The sequence below is a fragment of the Scyliorhinus canicula genome, chromosome 15, assembly GCF_902713615.1.
Source record: "Scyliorhinus canicula chromosome 15, sScyCan1.1, whole genome shotgun sequence".
Taxonomy (NCBI): domain Eukaryota; kingdom Metazoa; phylum Chordata; class Chondrichthyes; order Carcharhiniformes; family Scyliorhinidae; genus Scyliorhinus; species Scyliorhinus canicula.
Genome location: NC_052160.1, coordinates 18,799,554 through 18,823,263, shown reverse-complemented (window position 1 = coordinate 18,823,263; position 23,710 = coordinate 18,799,554). Strand labels below are relative to the sequence as shown.

General features: G+C 42.5%; 1 protein-coding gene across 1 annotated transcript in view; it reads left to right on the top strand.

Annotated features, from left to right (window-relative positions):
* The first annotated feature begins 3,882 nt into the window (after window positions 1–3,882).
* The window catches only part of prpsap2 (phosphoribosyl pyrophosphate synthetase-associated protein 2), a 38,635-nt gene continuing 18,807 nt past the window's right edge, over window positions 3,883–23,710 (top strand). Inside the window, 3 exon segments of the mRNA XM_038819363.1 lie at window positions 3,883–4,099; window positions 4,182–4,321; window positions 23,038–23,105. The gene's annotated coding sequence lies outside the window, so the exon portion shown is untranslated.

Genomic DNA, 23,710 nt, shown 5'->3' with positions numbered 1-23,710 from the left:
TGCACCAATAGCAGCTCACTTCCAAGGTACCGTAATACCCCTAGTCATACTACCACAGGCCCATTGAATCTGCACCGACAATAACTACCCCTAATCTTGCGCTAATCCCATTTACCAGCACTTGTTCCATATCCTGGAATGTGAGGGTGTTTCAAGGGCTCATCCAAGCACTTTTTAAAGGTTGTGAGGTTTCTAGCCTTCACTATCTTCCCAAGCAGTGCATTCCAGATTCTCATCAACCTCTGAGTGAATTTATTTTTTCAAATCCGTCCTGCTCCTCCCCATAAAACTACGCTCCCTTGTGATTGACTCCTCAACCAAGGGGAACAGCTGCTTCCTATTTACTCTCCCCAAACCCCTCAGAATCTTACACACCTCAATCATATTCCCTCTCAGCCTTTTCTGCTCTAAAGAAAACAATCCAAGCCTATCCAGTCTCTCCTTATAGCTCAGATGCTCCATCCCAGGCAACATCCTGGTGAATTTCCTCTGTACCCCCTCCAGTGCAATCACCTCCTTCCTGTAGTGAGGTGACCAGAACCGCGCACTGTACTCCAGCTGTGGCCTAACCAATGCTCTGTACAGCTCCAACATAACCTCCTTGTTCTTATATTCAATGCCACAACTGATAAAGGCAAGTGTCCCATATTGCTTAACTACCCTTTTCACCTGCTCTACTGCCTTCAGTGATCTGTGAACAAGTACCTAAGATCCATCTGTTCTTCTGAGCCTCCTAGTGCCCTGCCATTCATTACATACTCCCTTGTCCTGTTTCTTTTTCCAAAGTGCATCACCTCACACTTAACAGGATTAAATACCATCTGCCACTGCTCTGCCCATCTGACCAACCAATCTATATATTACTGTAGCCTATGACCCCCTTCTACACTGTTGACCACCCTACCAATCTTGGTGTCATCTGCAACTTACTAATTATTCCTCCCACATTCTCATCGATATAATTTATACATATATATAATAAATAATATGGGACGCAGCACTGATCCCTGTGGTACGACGCTGGACACGGCCTCCAGTTACTCAAACAGCCTTCTACCACCACCCTTTGTGTCCTATCACTGAGCCAGTTTTGGATCCATCTCGACAAATTTCCTTAAATTCGATGTGCTTCAACCTTATCAATTAATCTCCCAACGCACTTCCTTCATCCACACACTCCGTCACTTTATCAAATGATTCTATCTTATTTGTTAGGGATGACCTCCCTCTGACAAAGCCATGCTGACTATCCCGAATCAACCTATTCCTTTCCAAGTGGAAATTAATTCTCTCCTTTAGAATTTTCTCCAAATGTTTCTCTACAACTGACGTAAGACTGGAGTTGTAAGACTACAACTGGCTGTAATTCCCTGGTTTACATCTAACATTTATATGTAACACCCTTCTTGAAAAGTGGAACAACATTAGCTGTTCTCCAGTCCTCTGGCACTTCCCCTGTGGCCAGAGGGGAATTAAAAACTTGCCTCAGAACCCCTGCAATTTTCTGTCTCACCTCCCACAGCAGCCTGGGATGCAATTCATCCGGGCCTTGGGTTTTGTCTATTTTTAAGCCCGTCAATATTCATAGAATTTACAGTACAGGAGGCCACTCAGCCCATCGAGTCTGCACCGGCCCTTGGAAAGAACATCCTAGCCAAGCCCACACCGCCACCCCATTATCGTAACCCAGTACCCTCTCCTACCCTTTTTGGACACTCAGGGCAATTTTGCATGGCCAATCCACCTAACCTGCACATGTTTGGACTGTGAGAGGAAACCGGAGCACCCGGAGGAATCCCACGGAGACACGGGGAGAATGTGCAGACTCCGCACAGACAGTGACCCAAGCCGGGAATCGAATCTGGGATCCTGGAGCTGTGAAGCAACTGGGCTAACCACTGTGCTACCATGCCACCCACGTTTGTCAAAGTCTCCAATACCTCCTCACTTCCTATGTCAAACTGCTCAAGGTCGCCACAGTCACATTTCCTGACTTCTGTACCTACGTCCTCCTTCTGAGTGAAGACCGATGAGAAGTATTCATTTAACACCCGAGCAAAATGTCCTGTGGCTTCACACAGATTGCCCCCTTGGCCTCTAATGGGACCTGCTCCTTCCCTGGTTAATCTTTTCCCCTTTATGTATTTATAAAATATCTTAGGGTTCTCCCTAATCTTATTTGCAAGTAATTTTTCATGCCCCCCTTTTGCTGTTCTAATTCCTTTAAGCTCCTTCTTGCACTTCCTATATTCCTCCAGGGCTGCAGTTGATTTTCTCCCATTGGGCTTGTTACAAGTCTTTACCTTCCTCCTTATCGTCCTGGGTTTGTTTCTCCTACATTACCCCCTATGGGGAACATGTCGGACCTGGAATTTCCCCATTTCCTTTCTGAATGCCCTCCACTGCTCTGCAGTAGACTTTCCCGCAAAGAAGCTGTTCCCAGTCAGCTTTGGCCAGATCCTGCCTTATTTTAGTAAAATCTGCCTTGCCCCAATGGAAAACCGTCTTTTGCAGGTCAACTTTGTCACGCAGATGGGTCATTTTGCCAAACTAACGGGCACTACATAAAAACACATTTTAGGGCTATTCTGGCTCGATAATAGCTAAACATGTAGCAATCAGCACCTGTATCGAGAGGGAAGATTGCCCTTCTTGGATTGCTTTAATTTCCCCAAATTGCTTTATCACAGGACAAAATTGTTTTTAAAAAGACGGCTACGGGACTGCATTCTTATTATGCCAGTGAAAGAATCTATTTGCAAAATCGGCAAATCAAACTCTTTGCAACTTGACCATGGCAACAAAAGTTGCATCCGCCACTTGCCCGGCGTAACCCCGCCTCGCGCTACGAGCTGGCGTCACGCGCTGTCTCGCACCACGTCGTTGCTTAGAAACCCTGTCCCCGCCCCCAAGCGGGGCAGGATAGGGGCGGGGCCAGCCGGCTGTCAGAGGGAGGGCGGGGCGATGCGGCGGTTTGTAATGGGCCCGATGTCAGCGGACGGCACGCTGCGACGAAGGGGCTGGGTTGTCCGGGGGGCGGGGCTCAGTTGACGGGGCGGACGCGGAGCGTGCGCTGTCAAGGGGAGCGGGCGGGTACCCCTGGTAAGGGGGGGGGGGGGGGGGGGTGAGACGGGAGACTGTTGCCGGGAACGACTCTGAGTTGTCAGGGCGCAGGCTGTCAGGGGCGGAGCGAGATGTCAGGGGCGAGGCCTGGGTTGCTAGAGGGCGGGTTTGAGTTGTCAGGGGCTGTCAGATGGAGAGGCTGTTGTCAGGGGCGGGGGCCTAGGTTGCTGGAGGGCGAGGCTGAGTTGCCAGGGGCGGAGTCGAGGTCGGTCGGGGTGACCTGCAAATGATCAGGGGCGGGGCCCCGGTTGCCAGCGGGTGGGGCGAGTTGTCAGGGGCCGGGCCACGGTTGCCAGGGGCCGGGCCACGGTTGCCAGGGGGTGGGGCGAGTTGACAGGGGCGGGGCCTCGGTTGCCAGGGGGTGGGGCGTCGGTTGTCAGGGAGTAGGGCGAGTTGTCAGGGGCAGGGCCTCGGTTGCGAGGGGGTGGGTCGATTTGCCAGGGGCAGGGTCTCGGTTGCGAGGGGGTGGGGCGAGTTGACAGGGGCAGGGCCTATGTTGCCAGGGGTGGGTCGCGGTTGCCAAGCGGGCTGAGTGGAGGGTAGCGCGCGGCAGCAGCTTCGAGGCAGCTGGCGGTGGCGGCAGGTGAGAAGCGGTTTCTCAGGAGGCCCCCTTGGTTCTCAGTGGCCGACCCGCCCAGTAGTTAGACGACCGTTGAGTGGGTTGGGACGCGCGCTTAATCCATCATCGGCAAACCGGGAGACTTGGGGTGGGCAGCGTGCGTCCGGTCGGTGGGGATGGTGAGGGTTGTTGACGTCGGTCTATTGGGCCTCGCCCAGTATTCGGGCGCTGATCCGAATCAAATGGTGAAGGGGCTCTTTCCAAGCAGGCCACATGTGACAGGAACTGCAGCAGAGCCACTGAGGCTTTGCAAGTGTTCAGAGTGTGCTGCTGAGCTGGGAGGATGCAGCCGCTACAGCTGCACGTTGGTTTCAGCCAACACCTCCCAGGCGTAGTTACTACTATTGAAGCTCACAGGTGATTTTATCATAAAATGGTGCCCACTGTGCAATATGTGTATAATATATAATACATGTTTCCCTCTTTTTTGGTATTGCAGGTGAATTGTCATTGGGTTAACAATATCCTGAGAGGAAACAAACAGGACCTACCAGCCATGAATGGAACCAAAGGAGGTCTGGCACTGTTCTCTGCCAACTCGTGTCCAGCCTACACAGAATTGGCGAAGAAGATTTCAGAGTAAGTAAACAGACTTTTTTTCTTACAAAGCCATTGCGACATCAGATTGAGAGGGTGCCGTTTATCCACCCTGATTCTTATTCTTGTGAATCATCTGTGATTTTTAAGGGCAACCAACGCATGCAAAAAGAGTGCATCATGTAATCAGCAGGAGATATGGTATTTTACAGTTAATTTTTAATACTTTTTTAAAAGCATGGTGATGTGGGCAGACATCACTAATTGCGGAGCTATTTTTTTTTGCTTGAATATGTATGAAAATGTTTGCTTATGTTTTGACAGAGGGGGAGGGGGAGGGTGGGATAGCTATACACCCAGTTGTGTATTTTTTTCCTATGTGTGGGTTTAGTTTTGAGCCAGAGCCAGTTTAATACAGCTCATTAGGTGATTAAAAATTGTTTCCTTCCTGAGTCTGCCCAATACTTTTGACATTCCATATTTGAAAAAAGTACTAAAACTGCAAATCACCCACAATTATAGCATTTTTAACCTATTGGCATAAATTTTATAGTTTTGTTAAAATCTCTCCTGCAAATCTCCAGTATTTTTATGGGGTCAGTATAAATTCTATAAACTATAAATTAGCCTACAGAGTTTTATGTAAACCAAAATACATGAAAGTGTAGTTTGGGTACAAAGGTTTTCCTGATGTTCGGATCTTAAATCCATTTACTGTTTGGATGTTCATATATTTTGCTAAATGAACAGTTACCAAAGTACTGATTTATTTCAACTTTTTTATCATTTGTGTCTATATTTCATTGAGGGTTGATTTTTACCCTTGATTCCTTATTAAAGTTCAGCCTTTTGCAGTTACAAGATGTTGCATAGCAATAGAGCAAAGTACACATTTTCATTTAATATTCAGGTATTGGGTAAGAGGAACTAGGTTTTGTTTTGCTCATGCGTTTCCTTTTTGAGTAATGCAGTCTTTTGTGGAGAGTAATTTACAGGAGAACTTTGCATTGATTTTTAACATTTTCCCAGAACTTCTCTTCTGTGTAGCACCATTGCCAACTGACTCGATGAACAATTGTCCCATCCACTGTGCTATAGAATGGTAAAGATTGGGAATTTGCCATGTTACCTGACCCTCAGCAGTAAGAGTTTCTAATAAGGGTGCCTTGGGGACCCATACCCTCGATTTTGGCAGACTTAATAAAGTAGGCAGCATTTCTGGGAACTGGTTTAGCACACTGGGCTAAATAGCTGGCTTTTAAAGCAGACCAAGGCAGGCCAGCAGCACTGTTCATTTCCCGTACTAGGGGATTTTCACAGTAACTTCATTTGAAGCCTACGTGTGACAATAAGCAATTTTCATTTTCATTTTTTTCATTTTAATTTCCTGCCTTGTTTCACTATCCAGTGAACCTGCTTGGTAAGTGGGCGTGTGCAGATGCCGTGTAAAAACACCTCTATAATGGCCCCAATGCATAAAGACTCGGTTCCTTTTCTCCATGGTTTATGGTTCATTGCTAAGTCAGATCTACCCTCCTTAGAGTAGGCAAGCTATTAATTGATTGAAGATTAACAGAGGGCAGTCAATAGTCATGTAGCCATGAGACTGCGTTTTCAGAAAAGGGTGTCTTGCAATATTTTGAAAAGCGAGGGAGGGGAGCTGCCGTACAAGGCTATAAAAGTTTGAGCTTCATGGTTGAAACTTTAAAAAAAAATTGGAATTATGGTTTTGCTGGGAAGGATTCCAATCTTTAAGGTCAATAGCCAGGAGGCATAGTTTTAAAGTTATTGGTAAAAGGATTAGAGGGAAGTTGAGCAGAAATAGTTTGACTGAGGATGGTAGGATCTGGAACTGACTGTCTGAAAGGTGATAGAGGTAGAAACACTCATAACAGTTTTAACAACTTGGATATGCAAAATTGCTGTAACCTACAGGGCTACAGACCAAGAGCTGGAATGTGGCATTAGATTGGATAAGCCTCTTTCAGCTAACACTGACAACGGGTCCACTGGAAATTTGAGTCTTTTGACTATGTTTCATAATAACGCTAAAAGCAGTTAATGAATAATGTGTCAACATGTCATGTACATTGCTTCTATTGATAAGTGGCTTTTTTTTTTAATTTTGGAGGGACTTTTATCTCCACCCACTAATTAAATGCAGTGGTCAATCCATCTTTCTTTGGTGGTTTTTAACGTGATCCTGAGCCAGAAGTTAATTCCAGATGTTTTTTTTTTTACGAATGAATGTACCTTTAATTTCTTGGTGGTTTCTCAAAAATGTTTTTATCCAGCTACTGACATCTCCTTGATTTGCACTATTCAGTACATGTACATTGTTACGACACCCTGGGGTAGTGAGCAGTCAATTCCAGTTCCACTTGACCCAGAGTCGCAACACAGTTGAAATTAACTCTAAATTGGGAAAATACCCAAGACTTTTGCTGTCCAATAACTACAGTCGCCGAGTTTGTAAATTTAAACAATGAACTTTTAATAATAACAATAATTATAATAAAATAGGCAATAAATATAATTGGTTAATTATCTAATTTCTAACCCCCTCCCCTTCTTTAACTCGCCCACCCTCGTGTGTAATAAGGGATGTAAGAATAATACTAAAAGTAAAAGGATAAAAGTCTCTGCTTCAGATGGACGTCTTCCAGTTTGATTTTTCTTCAATCTAGGCATGTATTTGGATGATGTATTTGCTTTCAGTCTTGTAATGGTTTTCACTGTAGATTCATCAGGATCGCGAGACTTCTCTGCAGACTCCGAAGCAGAGGTCAGGAAACATTTGAGAGAGAGAGAGAGCAACACACAACCTCTCCTCTCAACGTCTAGGAGCTTTTCTGCTGGGTTCTCTGAAAAAGCCTTACCCGGTAGGACCCAATCGCTGTCGATTGCCGGGCAGAATATTATCCCTGGCCAATCCATTGGTCATCAGCCAACCAATCAAACTGAATCCTTCCAATTTCCCAGGTGCCATAAAGTCTGAGTTCTTCTGTTCTAAATCTTCATAGCACAGTGTACTATTTTTCAACTTTCAAGTTTCTCACTTCCCCAGTTCAACTTAAAAGATATGTCTCCATTAAAGATCCATGTACCAAAACAATAACATAGAAAATAGGTATAGGAGTTGGCACAGTTTATGCTAGTTTTACTCAGAAGATGTGACTTTTAAATGGTCCGATTTGTCTGAGAGGGGCAGTAGTGGTATTGATCTTCAGATTTGTGAAGCTCATTAAAATCTTCTGGATACCGAACTGTTATGATGTGTCGTGAGTCAATTGTTTCTGTTTATAAAATGAATCTTCCCAATAGGCTTCCTGGACAGTAAATTTTTGCTGTTGATTTTCTTTTTTGCCACAGTTATTCAGATTATTCATCTAGAGCCACTCTGAGCATAAGGCTCATCTTTCCATACCACTCTTAATATATTTTTAAAAATATGATAAAATGTTTTGATCAGTACCACTTTATTGCTTTGGGGGTATTATAGAAATGCACCTTTTATCTCCGGCTTCCCCCATTTCCAGCTTTCTTTCCTCCTGTTCTGAACATGGTAATACCTATTAAGGTGTTCTGCAAGTGCAGACACTCTCCCATTACTTCAGCTAAATAGTCAGGTTTTCAAATGGGACTGGGCTATTCGACCATAGTGTGCCATTACAGGTAAGTCAGACATGTCATTTACCCCGCAAAGTAGCATTCGCCGTTTCCATTAATGGAGGTCAGTGACAAGTTGTCGGGAAGCTGTCAAAGCTTTTGCACTCTTTTCCCTTCCCCCAGCCCAATTCTTGGAACATAAAGCTTATTTGTAGTGCCCACCCAAATTATCACCCTAAAACAAAGCATTGCAGTACAGACCAACAAGCAGTGCTGGCCTCATGTGGCTCATTATGTTGGGCCACTTACCTGCTGAGCCATTGATTAAATATGATTTTTTAAGTTTCTGTGTTCGAGAGAAAAATGTGATTGCCTGTTGGTGTCGATGTAATTCTATATAATGGTTATAGGTAATCAATACTTGGTGCAGGTTTGATGGGAAGATTTGAGTACTTCCCTGCTATTCCCCCCCCCCCCCTCCAAAAACTGTTTTACCCCATATTTTTTTTGTCTCAATATCTTCAGTTCCCTATTGAAGACATTTCTTGTGCCTTTACCCTAATTTTGTGTAAAAATCAGCAATGTGGTTTTTGAGGAACGATTTTTTTGAGGGTTATTCCTCATCTTCAATTTTAGGCGACTTGGCGTAGAACCGGGTAAAGTTCAAGTCTACCAAGAAGCTAACAGAGGTAAGTGCACAATGTAACATATTATAGTCGCAAAAGCTTCTTGGGAATTTTGATGCATTAAGGCTTAGCTGTAGCGTGAGCATTACTTCACGAGGAATGGCTTTTGCGCGTGTATAGTTTTTGTCTATTTAAAAATAAGATCTGACACTGGGGTTATGCAAGAGGTGAAATTGCTCAGTCAGTGTGACAGATGCATACTTTGAAGGATTAATTGAATTCTGTAAGGTCAACACTGATGAAATAATGAGAACTTTTCAAAGCAGACATACTACAAAATATTGGCACAGCTTGAAGCATTTGATAGAAAGTGTCAAAGGAGCAGATGTTTTATAATGCATTCCGTTTGAGATATTTTTGATTTGAAAACTAACAACCATTTTGCTGAAATACTAGAAGATACCAAGGGACTGGATATGTTATAGTAAATCATTTAATTACAATGGTCTTGCTGATCTATTACTTGGATACATTCAGAATATACAGTAATGACCTGATCTAATTTGTCCGTGTACTGCCTGGTGAAACTAGATAAAACTACAGGCCTGTAGCAGAGTATATCTGCATTGTTCCTTTAATTTGTACATATTGGATATTACTGTTCTGTTGGAAAGACAGGAATATTATTCTTATTTTTGGATTGTAACTGTGTTGTTTTATTTTAGGCTTTAATAAAAATTCCATCAATGCGCAATGACTGTACTGCTCCCAGACATCTGCTGATACTTCTTCAGACTGGGCCAGCAGGAGTGACTCAACTGAAGCTTTGAGGTCCCTTTGACATTTCCCCCAGCCTCGCTGTCAGAGGGTGTGGGCAAGATAGTTTTCAGTTATCTAGGTTCTCTTACCTCTCAAGCTGATTTTGAATCTCATTAGCAGACTGAGAAAAAGTTTTCTCTTGAGCTATTTTTTTTTTAAAAACCCAGGGCCGAATTTAATAGTTAACAACATCTACAGTAAGTCTGTATCTGACATTCTACTTACTCAAAAGGATTAACTTCTTGTTCTTAACTTCAGAAATCTCACTGCAATTACTGTGGTTGTTCCTGTAATTAGACCTACAATAGTCTGTAAATGGGTTCCAGGTTGAACATTTATTAGTGTCTCTGTTGCACAACTGCATATTTCCAGGAACCTGTAAAGCAAAGCTAATGTTTATCTGTATTGCCTGTACTACTGAAGAGTCATGGTTCAGAACATAGGCATATACAAGACTCCAACCTTTAAAGTTCAGTGTGATTTGTAGCAGTAAGCTTTCTTTGAGGACGGTTTTTAAATTAAAAGATACGCAGGCGGCCACGGGTATGCTGATGTTTGATTTGTGGTTAAGCTCCTCTCTGTCACCTTCACCAGCCCATTTTTGTGATTGAAAGGGAGGACAGTGACCGACTGATGAGCCTGATGTCAGAGTGGTTGTGTAATACAAGATCTTGTGGCGGATGTGTGAACAGATTGTATTTTTGGGACAGATCAAATTTGTATGTAGGATTCTATTTGTGAAGGGATTAAGATGCAGGTTATTTGTCATAACCCCCCTTATTGTTGAAGTGGTTAACATAAATACGTGGGCCCCTAGAGCAGAATAACCCTACATTAGCTCAAAGATAAATTTATTCCCCCCCCCCCCCCCCCCCCCCCCCCACCGACCAGTGGTGAAGCCATAGTAACAATTTGTACGGAAAATATGTTTTTAAAATAAATCAAGAATGAGTTATTGAAACAAGACCAATACTCCATTAACTTTGCAGATTCTCATTGTGCACAGGCTAATTTTGCATTTGCACAGGCTGGTTTTGCATGTGTTTGTGTAGCAACATTGAATATCCTGTAAAAGTAATTAATATGAAGTAGCACTTTTCACCTGAGGATATAATGAGGCATTATGTAAATTAGTTCTTTCTTCCATTCCTTTCCTTTAGTTTAAATGATTCTCTATTTAATTTGTTCACCGGGTTCCTCATGGCCTGAAACCTCTTGATTTTCCTACTGAAAGTTTCTAACAGTTACTCTGCAACCAATAGTTGTGTAATTGGATTGATGTGTCATGTTCTGACTAATGCAGGAGTCCTGATTGAAATGTTTGGGCACCCTTGATCCATATTCTACGAGGAAGCAGTTCACAGCACCAAACTGCTAGTAATACTTCACAAATAGCACTAAATTTGCTTTGTTTTTGACATTCTGGGGTTTTCAGAGACACAACTCTTCCAACTGCATCCCTATAATTTGTCTTCAATGTACTCGCAAGAGTTCCTCAACCAAATTACTCTGCTGCTTTCTTGCTTATTTGTGTGGTGTGATAGTTTTTGTTTGTTTAGGATTCACTTGTCTGAAAAGCTGTCTGAAACTTTTCATTTTCTGGGGCAGCACGGTGGGGCAGTGGTTAGCACATCTGCCTCACGACGCCGACGACCCGGGTTGGATCCCGGGTCACTGTCCGTGTGGAGTTTGCACATTCTCCCCGTGTCTGTGTGGGTCTCACCCCCACAACCCAAAATGTTGTGTTGAGAGGTAAATTGGCCACACTAAATTGCCCCTTAATTGGGGAAAAAAATAATTTAAATACAGCTTAAATTTAAAAAAAGGTTCATTTTCTGACTTCTGGTTGGTAAATAGAAACAAAGATGGTATCCCATCAATCATGGAGCAGCTATGTAATATGCTAATATTGAGCCATGTGATTTCACACCCAAGTTATTGTTTTTGATGGTTTGTAAATGGCTGGATGAGGTATCATTTTTGGGAGTTGAGCTTTGCCAGGTTGTTTTGGTGGTCTCTTTACAGGTGTTCAATTATCACCACTGGCTAAGTAATGGAAGTACATTCCTAAAGGAAATGTCTCTGCTGAATTGTATTGTCTTCGCAGGTAAATAAATAGTGGGAACTTTTCTTTTTGCTCGGGGTTGAAGAATCCGCTTCTGAAATTGCAATTATTTTTACAATTTACACACCCATATACATTCCCCACTGCTTATAGCGGGAGTGTTGATATTAAGGTGATTTGTCAGCTATAAGAAAAGGATGGTAAAATGGCATCTAGCAGTCATGTGCATGAGTAGTTATGATAGACATCAAAGCATTATAACCTTAAATAAACGAGCAGGAGTGGGCTATGCTGCTCCTTGAGCCTGTTCCACCATTCAAAAAGGCCATGGCTGATCTGATCTTATAATAGACTTTGTATTCATGGATAATTCTGCTGGCAACATTTTAAAATATCTAATAATATTGTGGGAAGTCATTTTGGAAACAGCTGTTAGTTTAAGTTAAATTGTTCTCCTGGAAATAAGAAACAAAGGATTTATGATGCTAAATCTAATTGGACAGCTGTGGCCAACAGAGAAACCCAATGATCCCGGAGGCATCTGCTGCTCACAGATCCAACTTTCAAGACACGATTTGATACATTTCGAGATTTTACTACATTTAAATAATGAATCTGAGTTTTGTTAATATCTCTGTACGTGATATGGCAAGTATCTTCCATCGCTGCCTGAAATAGCTAGTGCTGTTATAAAGCAGTGCCTCGATAATTGACCTCTGTGGAAATAGCAAATGATTAGTGGTCTTTAGGCAGCTGCCCACAAATAAGTGTGGATGGTGTAAATGAATGAAAACCTCATGTCTGTGCGGAATCTCGGCTGACATTTGGTGTTAATTAATGATTGCATGGTCCACTTGCATTAACTTAACTCAAACAGTAAATTGAAACATCTTGTTCTCATAACATCTAATTCCAAAGTATAGGAGTCTGGCTATTATCAGTAATCTCATAAACCTGATAAAGTAACAATCATGTCCCATTATTTGGATGCCAGAATGGAGCAGTGATCAGCTCTCCGGATAACTTTCAATGCTGCACTGCAGTTACCTTCTAGAAGCAATAGAGGAAAAAGCTGGGTTTGATTTACCCTCCAGATTTTTTTCTCTCTCCATTTTTAGACATAGAATTTACAGTGCAGAAGGAGGCCATTCGGCCCATCGAGTCTGCACCGGCTCTTGGAAAGAGCACCCCACCCAAGGTCCACACCTCCACCCTATCCCCGTAACCCAGTAACCCCACGCAACACTAAGGGCAATTTAGCATGGCCAATCCACCTAACCTGCACATCTTTGGACTGTGGGAGGAAACCGGAGCACCCGGAGGAAACCCACGCAGACACGGTGAGGATGTGCAGACTCTGCACAGTGACCCAAGCCGGAATCGAACCTGGGACCCTGGAGCTGTGGAGCAATTGCGCTATCCACAATGCTACCGTGCTGCCCATTTGTGGTGGTGCTTGAATTTCACTTGGTACTTCTTTGTCATTGGGGATTTGAAACGGCAAGTTGACATTTGTCATTTTTTGAAATGCAGTATTTAGTGCAGCGATATCTGTGTCAACTACAAGGTTTGTAAGTCACTTTTAAAACTCAACTGGCAGGTAGAGCAGGAGTTCCCTGAATACTTGGTTCCCTTTGGGAAGTACGACTGGAGCCAAGACCATGGCATTGCAAGTGGCTCAGCTGTACCAGTGGGAGAAGATTAGGAAAAAGCAATAATGCTGAGGATTTAATGGATGGAGTAGACATGCCTTTCTGCAGTTGCACATATGACTCCAGGATGAATAGCCACAGATTATGGTGGTTCATATCGGTACTAATGACCTAGGTAGAAAAATAAAGTGGGTCCTACAGGCTGATGTTGGGGTGTTAGGAAGGAAATGTTAAAAGTAGGATCTTGAAGATAGTAATCTCTGGATTACTTTGTCATGTGCTAATGAATACAGAAAAAGGAGGATAGTGTAGATGAATATATGGATAACGAGGTGATGGGGAGGGAGACGGGGCTTTTGATTCCTGGGACACTTGAACTACATCTGGGAAGATGGGATCTTTACAAGCCGAATGGGCTACAATTCAACAGGGCTGGGACCAATACCTTTGCAGGGGATTTTGTTAGTGCTGGGAGGGAGGGTTTAAATTAGCTTCATGGGGGATGGGTTAGAACTTGTGTCGATTCTGAAATGAGAGAAGTGACATTGATGAAGAAAGGCAGAAAATTAGTATGCAAGTTGGAAGACAAGAGAAAACAGTAACTAGAAATTAAACGAGTTGTCCAGTGATTAGCGGCATACACTTGAATACAAGGAATCTTGTGAATCAGACTGATCCGGCGTGAACGCCATCGTGTTTCACGACGGTGCGAAACGGGCACGGGCACTACTGATTCTGGCCCCTGCAGGGGGCCAGCACGGCACTGTAGCAGTTCACGCCGCTCCAGCCTCCCTTCCTGGCACCAACTGGGCGCCACGTCAACCCACGCATCTTCGGGGAACTTCCTCAACGCGCTGGCCCCTACGCAACATGGTGCGGGGGTTCAGGGGCTGGCCATGTAACAAAATAGGGCTGGGTCTGGAGGGGGCGGCCCGCAGATCAGTGGGCCCCGATCACGGGTCAGACCCCATCAGTGGACCCCCCCCCCCCCCCCCCCCCAGTGAAGGAGGCCCCCCCCAGGCCATCTCCCGATCCTGCGTGCAGAGTTGGCGTCAGCGCGACTCTGCCGTTTCCACGCGGCCGCTCGGCCCATCAAGGCTGGAGAATCGGCAGCCCGGCCGGCAACAACGGCCCGCGACCAGCGCCGTGCAAATGGCGCCGATTCTCTGCTCCTCCGAGAATCTCGGGCGGCGTGGTGCGATTGCGGCGAATCTCCAGCCCGGCGAGGGGCTCGAGAATCCCGCTCCATAGATTTCATGTAATTGGCAGAACACTTGGAGAAGGGAGTTGAGGAGTAATTGATTTCACCCAGAGAGTGATGGTTGTCTGGAACTAGCTGCCTGAATTGCCGAAGCAGGTACTCTGAAAAAGGCCTTCGCTATGAACATGGTTTGTGTGAATGTATGAGATTTTTATATATTCCTATTTTGTAGTAATATTATTTAAAAACCTAGGTTCCAATTGATGTAGGCAGTAAAGCAGACATTTACTTGTTTATAGAGATGGCTGATGGAACATTTGATTTTTGGTGTTTCCTTGGGCTGTACGTTAATTAAAGAGGGATTGTGTTTTGTTCTGCTAAGCGGGCCATGGGACACCTTTAGTGGAGGAGGCTGGCGAAAGCCTTGTGCTGAGGATAAAGATTATATAATTAATGGGAGGAGCCAGGTCTCTGTAGTTTTGCAGTCTGCTTATAAGATTTTTAAGTTGAACAGTTGAGTGTTTGACAGAATTGAATTTATTTATTGTCACGTGTACCGAGGTACAGTGTAAAGTATTGTTCTGCGTAAGTCCAGAGAGATTGTTCCATACATGAAAAAACATAGGACATGCTTAAATACATAATGTAAGTGTATAGGCATCGGGTGAGCATACAGACTGTAGTACTATTCAGTAGAGAAGATGTGTGAAGAGATCAGTTCAATCCATAAGAGGGTCATTCAGGAGTCTGGTAACAGCGGGGTAGAAGCTGTTTTTGAGCCTGTTAGTGCATGTTCTCAGACTTTTGTATCTCCTGCCCAACGGAAGAAAGAATAACTCGGAGGGGTGGGCTCTTTGATTATGCTGCCTGCTTTCACAAGGCAGTGGGAGGTGTAGACCGAGCCAGTGGATGGGATTGACTGGGCCGCGTTCACGATTCTCTAGTTCCTTAAGATCTTGGGCGAGCTATTGCCATACCAGGCTGTGCCGCAGCCAGATAGGATGCTTCTATGGCGCATCTGTAAAGATTGGTAAGAGTTAATGTGGACATGCCGAATTTCCTTAGTTTCCTGACGAAATATAGGTGCTATTGTGCTTTCTTGGTCGTAGCGTCAATGTAGGTGGACCAGGACAGGTAGTTGGTGATGTGTACACCTAGGAATTTGAAGCTGCTAACCATCTCCACCTCCGCACCATTGATCCAGACGGAAGTTTGTACAATACTTTGCTTCCTGAAGTCAATGACCAGCTCTTTAGTTTTGTTGGCGTTGAGGAAGAGATTGTTGTCATTACACCACGCCACTAGGGTCTGTACCTCCCTCCTGCATTCTGACTCATCTTTGTTCGAGATCCGACCCACTATGGTCATGTCATCAGCAAACTTGTACATGGAGTTAGAGCCATATTTTGCCACAGTCGTGTGCATATGTGTATGTACAGGGAGTATAGTAGCGGTAAGTACGCAGCCTTGCAGAGCCCCAGTATTGATCATTATTGTGGACGAGGTGTTGTTGTTTATCCTTGCTGCTTGTTGTCTATGGGTCAGGAAGTCGAGGATCCAGTTGCAGAGGTGGAAGCTAAGTCCTAGGTTTTGGAGCTTTGATATGAGCTTGGCTGGGATTATGGTGTTGAAGGTGAAGCTGTAGTTGATGAATAAGAGTCTGACGTAGGAGCCCTTGTTGTTGAGATACTCCAGGGAAGAGTTTAGGGCCAGGGAGATGGCATCCGCTGTGGAGAGAAGGATTTTCTGGTTGTCCCTTGAAGGGTGTGTCTGCAAAGGTCTGCACAGTGAGACAAGAAATCCTAATTGAGGCATTTGAGCTATAATAATAATCTTTATTAGTGTCACAAGTAGGCTTATGTTAACACTGCAATGAAGCCACTGTGAAAATCCCCTAGTCACCACATTCCAGCGCCTGTTCGGGTACACTGAGGGAAAATTCAGAATGTCCAATCCACCTAACAAGCACATCTTTTGGAACTTTGTGCGAGGAACCGGAGCACCCGGAGGAAACCCACGCAGACACTGGGAGAATGTGCGTAATCTGCACAAACAGTTACCCAAGCCGGGAATCAAACCTGGGTCCCTGGCAGTGTGAAGCAACAGTGCCAACCACCGTGCTATTGGGTCACTGAACTAGAATACACAGTGGCAGGTGTTGATAGTGAGTCTTTAGCTGTAAATTGGAAAGCTATTACTGTGTTTGATTCTGTGTTTAAATTGAAGTTTGTTTTAATATAAGATATCCATTGGTCAACGTTATTACTCCCGTGGTTAGTCTCTCAGTCTTACAAATTGCAAATTGTTGGAACTCTTAAGGACCAAGAGCTGGAAAGTATGACTAGCTCTTTTTCTGCTGGCCTGGACATGATGGGCCAAATGTCCTCCTGTTCTGTAAATTTTCTAAGTTTCTCCCTCGGGCAGATGGTTTCCTTACTTGATGCCTAATTTGTTGGTAGTATAGTAGTTATATTGTCCGAGCGAATAGAGTCCAGCAGCTTTTCTGAGACGGTCTTGTTATCACAGCTGCTTTTGTGAACAGTAATGTGAATTATGTGATGACTGGTGTTTGGCCAGCGCAACATTGTTAAATATATCTCCATAACAATTATATCCTTTTAGTAGATGGAATGCTAGAGCCCTTTTTCATTTGAATTAAATTTTGATTAATTAGATCAGTTAAATCTGGTTTGTGTTATTTATAGGACCGATTGAATCCAAAGTTTGAGGGTCAGCCTCTTGACAACCATGTGCATATGGATTGCTCTTGTATTCTAAATTGATTCCCTTTCAATTTGTCTTTACATTGTTTCTGAGGAACTGATGTGTATTTGCTTTCGGTCCCACACACTCTCTGATGCCATGGAGCATGAGGGCTTTTGCGGCTATGATCAATATTGTTTTCACCCATTATAAAAGCATTTGTTTCATAGCATTCTGGAGCAGAAACTCTGGTTCACCCTCCCTGCTCTCCTCCACTAGTTAAAGGAGGCTGCTTGGACCAGTTGTCGGCAATCATTGCCATGGTTGAAATGAACTTTTAACTGGATATAGACTAAAGATTGCACCTGTTCAGTTGTACAACGTGTTTCCAAATGATACTGGGAGTTGCGGTTTAGATTTCAAGTCAGCTCCCCTCAAGTTACATTGATGTGCGGGCAGAATGAAAACTTGTATTTCAATTTGAGCTATCTGTATCCTCATTTAACATGTTTCTCAACATTAATCCTGCCAGTGTCACAGACCAGCTGATCCTGACCTCTGAATTTAAAAAAACTTTCACTTCTTCCTTTTGAAGACTGCCTCTTAAATCTGGCTCTCTTATTTTGTCAAACTGTGTAGTGACATCTCACTGGCCAGGCTCAATGAACATTTAAGAGCAGAGATCCAGGTTATTTTGTATTAGCGACATGTGTTAACAAGATATGAAAAATGTAATTAAAGCACTGAGGTTCATTTCTAAAGGACTAGAATTTAAAATTGTTAAATTGTCGAAGAACCCTGTTTAGACCACACAGCATGATTCTGCCGTCCATATTACACCAGATATAGAATCACCTGGAGACGGTGCAAGGATTACATTCTGATCAGGAAAACCTTGAGGGAGTTGGAGCTCTTTTTTTTCTGGGAAAGAGAGGATCATGATAACTGATATTTTTACCTATTCATAGATGCAAACTGAAATTTTACATTACAATATATAAACATGAAACAGAATTTTTAAATCTTGAATGATCTATATAGACAAAAATGTGAAGTGGAAGCTAGTTGACACATTTGGAATAGACTGATGTTGTAGTTACTCTGCACAGGTTTATTGGGAACACAAGCGTATGAGCTTCACTTGCCAAATACTTAGCATTACATTTTGTTGTCATAGTGTCATGGGTGAAGCATTCTACTTTCAGAAGTAGATGTTTGGTTATCATTATCCCCAGGACTGAACTTGAGGTTTTAAAAATTGTTGCCAGTTCAAATCTAAATTGTGCATTTTTTTTTACGATGGAGGAGACTTTTATGGTACAACGACGAGGCAAAATCACTTTTGGGTGGAGGGGTGGAATTTGAGAAGTAAAGAATTGTAAACCGTTTCTAATAGAGGATGAATTGTTTTCAAATGCACTAACGTTTCTCAATGACAAAAGTTTACGGTTAATTTTTAAAACAAGGCAGCAAAACTACTGGATTGGTGATTAAACGCGTCAGGGGGCACTGTGGTTAGCATTCTGGCAATTGCTGTGAAAACTCTAACCAGTAACCTTGCTTGTCACTTGTTTACTAATCTGTGCTCCTAATCAATGATAATGCTTCAGAGTATTTTTAAAGTAAATATTTCCACAGGAAAGTCATGCTTACACAGCTGCTATAAAGGGAAAAATCACTTGGTTCTGCTCCATTACATTTAAGTTGGGGGAAAAAAATTGTTCATTGTGTCACTTAATTTGCTTCTTTCGAACTGTTTGTGAATTGGGCTAAATAGTGTGGACTGTAAATTGGCAGTCAGAAATATATCTCTATGCATTAAGTAATGGTCTGTAGTAAATTGACCAAGCCAGAATATGTTGTGCTAATGAGCTTGGGTTGCGTGGGTGGATTTGGTTGCATAACAGCATGGACTGATCACTGTAATGTGTAATGGCTGAACAAAGCCAAACCCCTCTTTGGTGTGAAATGCTATATTTGCAAAATGTAAGTGCAAGATAAATAAATATCCCTTCCAGACTAAACAAAACTGCAATCAATTGCAGAATAAATACTCAGTGCCTTTAGCAGTTTTGTCACAGAACAGCGTGTGTCCTGTGCCAGAATAATATTTTTCCCTTCCTCACTCCAGTTGTAATGAATCAGCTGTAGTGCCAAATTGTGAGCAGTTTTGTGCTGTGGACCATTGACCAGTAGGACATGTGAGGTGTAAGTTTACTTCACATAGGAAGAAGATAAAATATATTTATCCCTTGGGTCTACATTTCACCTGATCTCAGAAATGAAAAATCAATTTGATTATATAACTCTTGCTTCATGTCCCCTTCCCCACATGGCCATTTTATCTTGTTTGCTTGGTGAGACATCTATCTACCTTGGAATTTAAAAATACATACGTCAACCCAAGGTATTTCTACAATTTGCATTTTGCCAATTGCTTTCATCTCCTAAAGTATTCAAATATTCTATGACTGAGGAGTTTAAAATTAATGTCTTGAAAGTATTTGAATCCTTTTTGATCTCGCCTGTCCTAAACATGATCTTCTCATGAAAATATTAGCCAGATGACTCTACACCCACAACAGTGAGGTTGACTCTTAACTGCCCTCTGTCTCCCCTGAATAGGGGAGGCGGTGGCATAGTGGTATTGTCGCTGGATTCAGTAATCCAGAGACCAGGATAATGATCTGGGGACCCAGGTTCAAATCCCACCACAGCAGGTGATGGAATTTAAACTAAATAAAATATCTGGAACTAAATGTCTAATGATGGCGATTGTCGTAAAAATCCATGGTTCACTAATGTCCTTTAAGGAAGGAAATCTGTCATCCTTACCTGGTCTGGCCCACATGTGACTCCAGACCCACAGTAATGTGGTTGATTCTTAACTGCCCCCTCTCAAGGGCAATTAGGGATGGGCTGCCACAGCCAGCGACACCCACTTCCCATGAAGGAATTAAAAACAACACTCGGCTATGTTCTAGAATCATCACTGTCAAGGTAATTTGGGTATGGGCAATAAATTGATTTGCCATTGACCACATCTGTGAAACAAACAAATTGTGTAGTTGTCCTGTAGCAGTTTGTCTCTTCCCAGTTAGGCCTCATTCAACAAAATGCTGTTTTTGCAATGAGATTGACTATGTAAGAGTAGAAGCTTTCATTAATTCAGTTGGTTACTGCCTGGAGGTGCCTAACCCCAATCTCAACATCACTGACAGCAAATCCTTGGTTTCCACAGTCTTCTGTGTATGGGTGGACTCCGGAACTTGCTACCTGTTTTTAATGGTGGAAAACGCTGACCATTCTGTTGTCATTATCATACCACTTTAAATGGGGACCATTGCATAGGAACAGAAATTCCAGTGTAAATGACTTGTCTCCTTTTATTTTGTGCAATAACATTCTGTAAACATCAGCAGTGAATGTGAACCCAATTGTTATGTCTTTGTTTGATGAGAGATGTAGAATAATAACCATGGAATAGTTTACCTATATAGGGTTTCCCATCGCCATTTGCTTTTAATGGACAATATTTACTTGCTTTTTATTGATTGATTGTTGGATATCTTTTCACCTGCATAAAGATTTGTTCCTAATTGTTGGAACATTTTGAACATCTTTTTTGTTTCCATGTATAGGACCATAAGATGTAGGAGCTGAAGTAGGTCATTCAGCCCAATGACTCTGCACTGCTGTTGAATTAAATCATAGCAGATCTGAGATGATCCTCAATTCCAGTTCCTGCCTAATGCTCATAATCCTTGATTCTCTTACTGATTAAGGAATCTGTCCATCTCAATCTTGAACAGACTTAATGATCCAACTCTCTGCGGTAAAGAATCCTATAGATTCACTACCGTCTGGGAGAAAAATTCTTCCTCGTCTCGGTCTTAATGGGTGATCCATACTCTTGAGGATTATGCCCTCTGGCTCCAGACTGATTATCAGCTGGGTGGTACCATCCATTATTTACTCTTCAAATTCTAGTCTCTATACTCCTGTGCTGAAACTATTTTGTTTCAGCTTCTGTTGCCTCTACCGCAAGAGGAAACATCCTCCCAGCATCTATCCCGTCGAGCCCCTGAGAATACTAAATGTTTCAATAAGGTAGCCTCTCTATTCTTCTGAACTCTGTTAAGTACAGGCCCATAACTTCACATTATATTCCATCTGCCAAGTTTTTTGCCCACTCGCCTCATCTGTCTATATTCCTCTGGAGACTCTTAGTGTCATCCTCACCACTTGCCTTCCAAGCTATTTTGTGCCACCTGTAAACTTGGCAATATTACATTCACTTCACTTGTCCAAGCCATTATAATATATTGTGAATAATTATGGGCCCAGCACGCATCCTTGTGGCACTCCACTATTACAAGTTGCAATCCTGAAAATGCCCCTCTTATCCCAACTCTGTCTTCTATCAGTTAGCCAATCCTCTATTTGTGATAACATACTACCCCCAACACCATGGGTTCTTATCTTAAGTAGTCTTTTGTGTGGTATCTTTTATTGAAGGCTTTTTAGAAATCCAAGTATATTACATCAAATAGTTCCCCTTTATCAACCCAGCTTGTTACCCCCAAAAAGAATTCTAATAAATTTGTCAGGCATGATTTTCCGTTCATGAGGCCACATTCGCTTTTCTTGATTATATTATGTATTTCTAATGCTTGCTATTACATCCTTATCATGGAATCTTAACATTTCCCCAATCACAGAAGCTAAGCTAACTGGCCTACGTTACTTGTTATTTTGCTCTCTCCTTTTTTTTGAACAAAAGTGTTATATTGGCAGTTGTCCAATCCTCTGGGACTCTTTTCCAGAATTTAAGGCTTCTTGGAAGATTCATATCACTGCATCGACTATCTCTGTAGTGCTTCCTTAATATCCCTGGATTCAACCCATCAGGTCAGGGAACTTATGGCACTTTAGCCCCCTTAGTTTCCCTAGATATTTTCTGTATTGTATTTATTCCCTCCCCACCTCCCTTCTGCACCTTGATGATTTAATATTTTAGGAATGTTATTAGTGTCTTTCCACCGTGAAGGCTGATTAATGTGTTTGTTAACTCTTGCCATTCCTGGATCCCTATTATTATTTCCCCAGTCTAATTCTCTACGTTCACTGGCCTCTCGTCTTATGTTTTTTAAAAAGCTCTGCTGTCTGTTTTTATCTTTCTTGTTAGTTTATCTTCTCCCTCTTAATTTTATGGTTATCTTTTGTTGGTTTTTTAAAACTTTCCCCAATCCTCTGGTCTTACCATTGATATTTGCCACATTATATGGTTTTTTTTCTTAAGTTTAATGCTATACCCTTCACTTCCTTGGCTAACCATGGTTGATTACTCACCCCTTTCTTCCTCACTGGGATATATTTTTGTTGTGGAGCTTTGAACTAATTTCAGAAACGGTCTGCCAATTGCTGATCAACTCCTTTCCCAGCCCGCTGCAGCCAGCTCTGCCATCATTCTTTTATGATTCCTTTCCCTTTATTTAAATGTAGTGCAGTTGTTTCTGATCCAAGTCTCTCAAATCGAATGCTAAATCCTACCCATGTTATCGCCATTGCTTCCTTGTGGGATCATTTACTCCTAACTCGGAGATTGTTTATTAAATAGCCTGACCCCTGGTTGGATGCACAACATATTGTTCGAGGAAACTACCCAATACACACTCTGAATTCGTCCTCATTACTACCTCTGTCAGTTTGATTTTCCCAATCTACATGAAGATTAAGTCACCTATGATTAAAGCACTGCCTTTTTTTTAACACACCTTTATTATCTCCTGATTTATTCTCCGTCCAACAGTATAGCAAAATCTTTTGTAATTTTTAGCATTTCTACTAATAATCTCCTTTACAGGGCCTATAGGCTACTCCCACCAGCACCAACTTCCCCCATGTTATTTACCTCCCCTCCACCCAATATTTTGTAACATTTATAGTGTGGTTTATGATGTTGCATTAGCTGTTTGGATTGAGCTGTAGAAGAATAGGGATTGGGAACTAGTAATGTGAAATTAGTTTGAACTCCATTTTCATGTTACTTAACTTTTGGTGATTTCTGTTCTTTCTGATAGAAACAAGAGTACAGATTCAGGAGTCTGTCAGAGGGAAAGGACGTATTTATTATTCAGACTGTTTCAAAGTAAGTACTGTGGTGAAATGTAACTTGATCTACTGTGCATTTTCTTCGTCAAACAGGGAACATGAGCTTGTACCAATTTGCATCTGGGAGTGTGAGTTTGAAAATTAAGCTTGAATTCCTATCTTCTGTGATATCTTTGATTGTTTGTAACTTCAGTGTACAACTCTGATGAAAGAATACTTAAGTAACTTTTTCTTCTCCATATGTAGTGCCCACTACAATTTAAAGATTCAAACTCTGAGCTGCATCACAATACCAATTTAGAATAGAAACTCAGGGCAAAATCAGTCTATAAAGCATCTATCTTGGTTCCAGTGATCGTGTTAATGGGTTATTTTTCATGAGTATTTTGTCATGCTGTCGTACATCTGTTCTGACTCTATTCAGGAAGCCCGTTCTCGACTACAGTTCCGGTGTAAGTTGAAAACCCATGATCGTTTCGAAGAAGTGTTACTTTGTTTCACAAGCCTTTTAAATAAATAAAATTGCAAGCAACAGTGCTTTTTTTTTTCGTGATCTTGTTCAACTTGCCTGACTGCGTGAAAACGAATGTGTGTGCACAGGTGCTGCATAAAGCTGGACTGCCAATACGTTGTTGACAAACT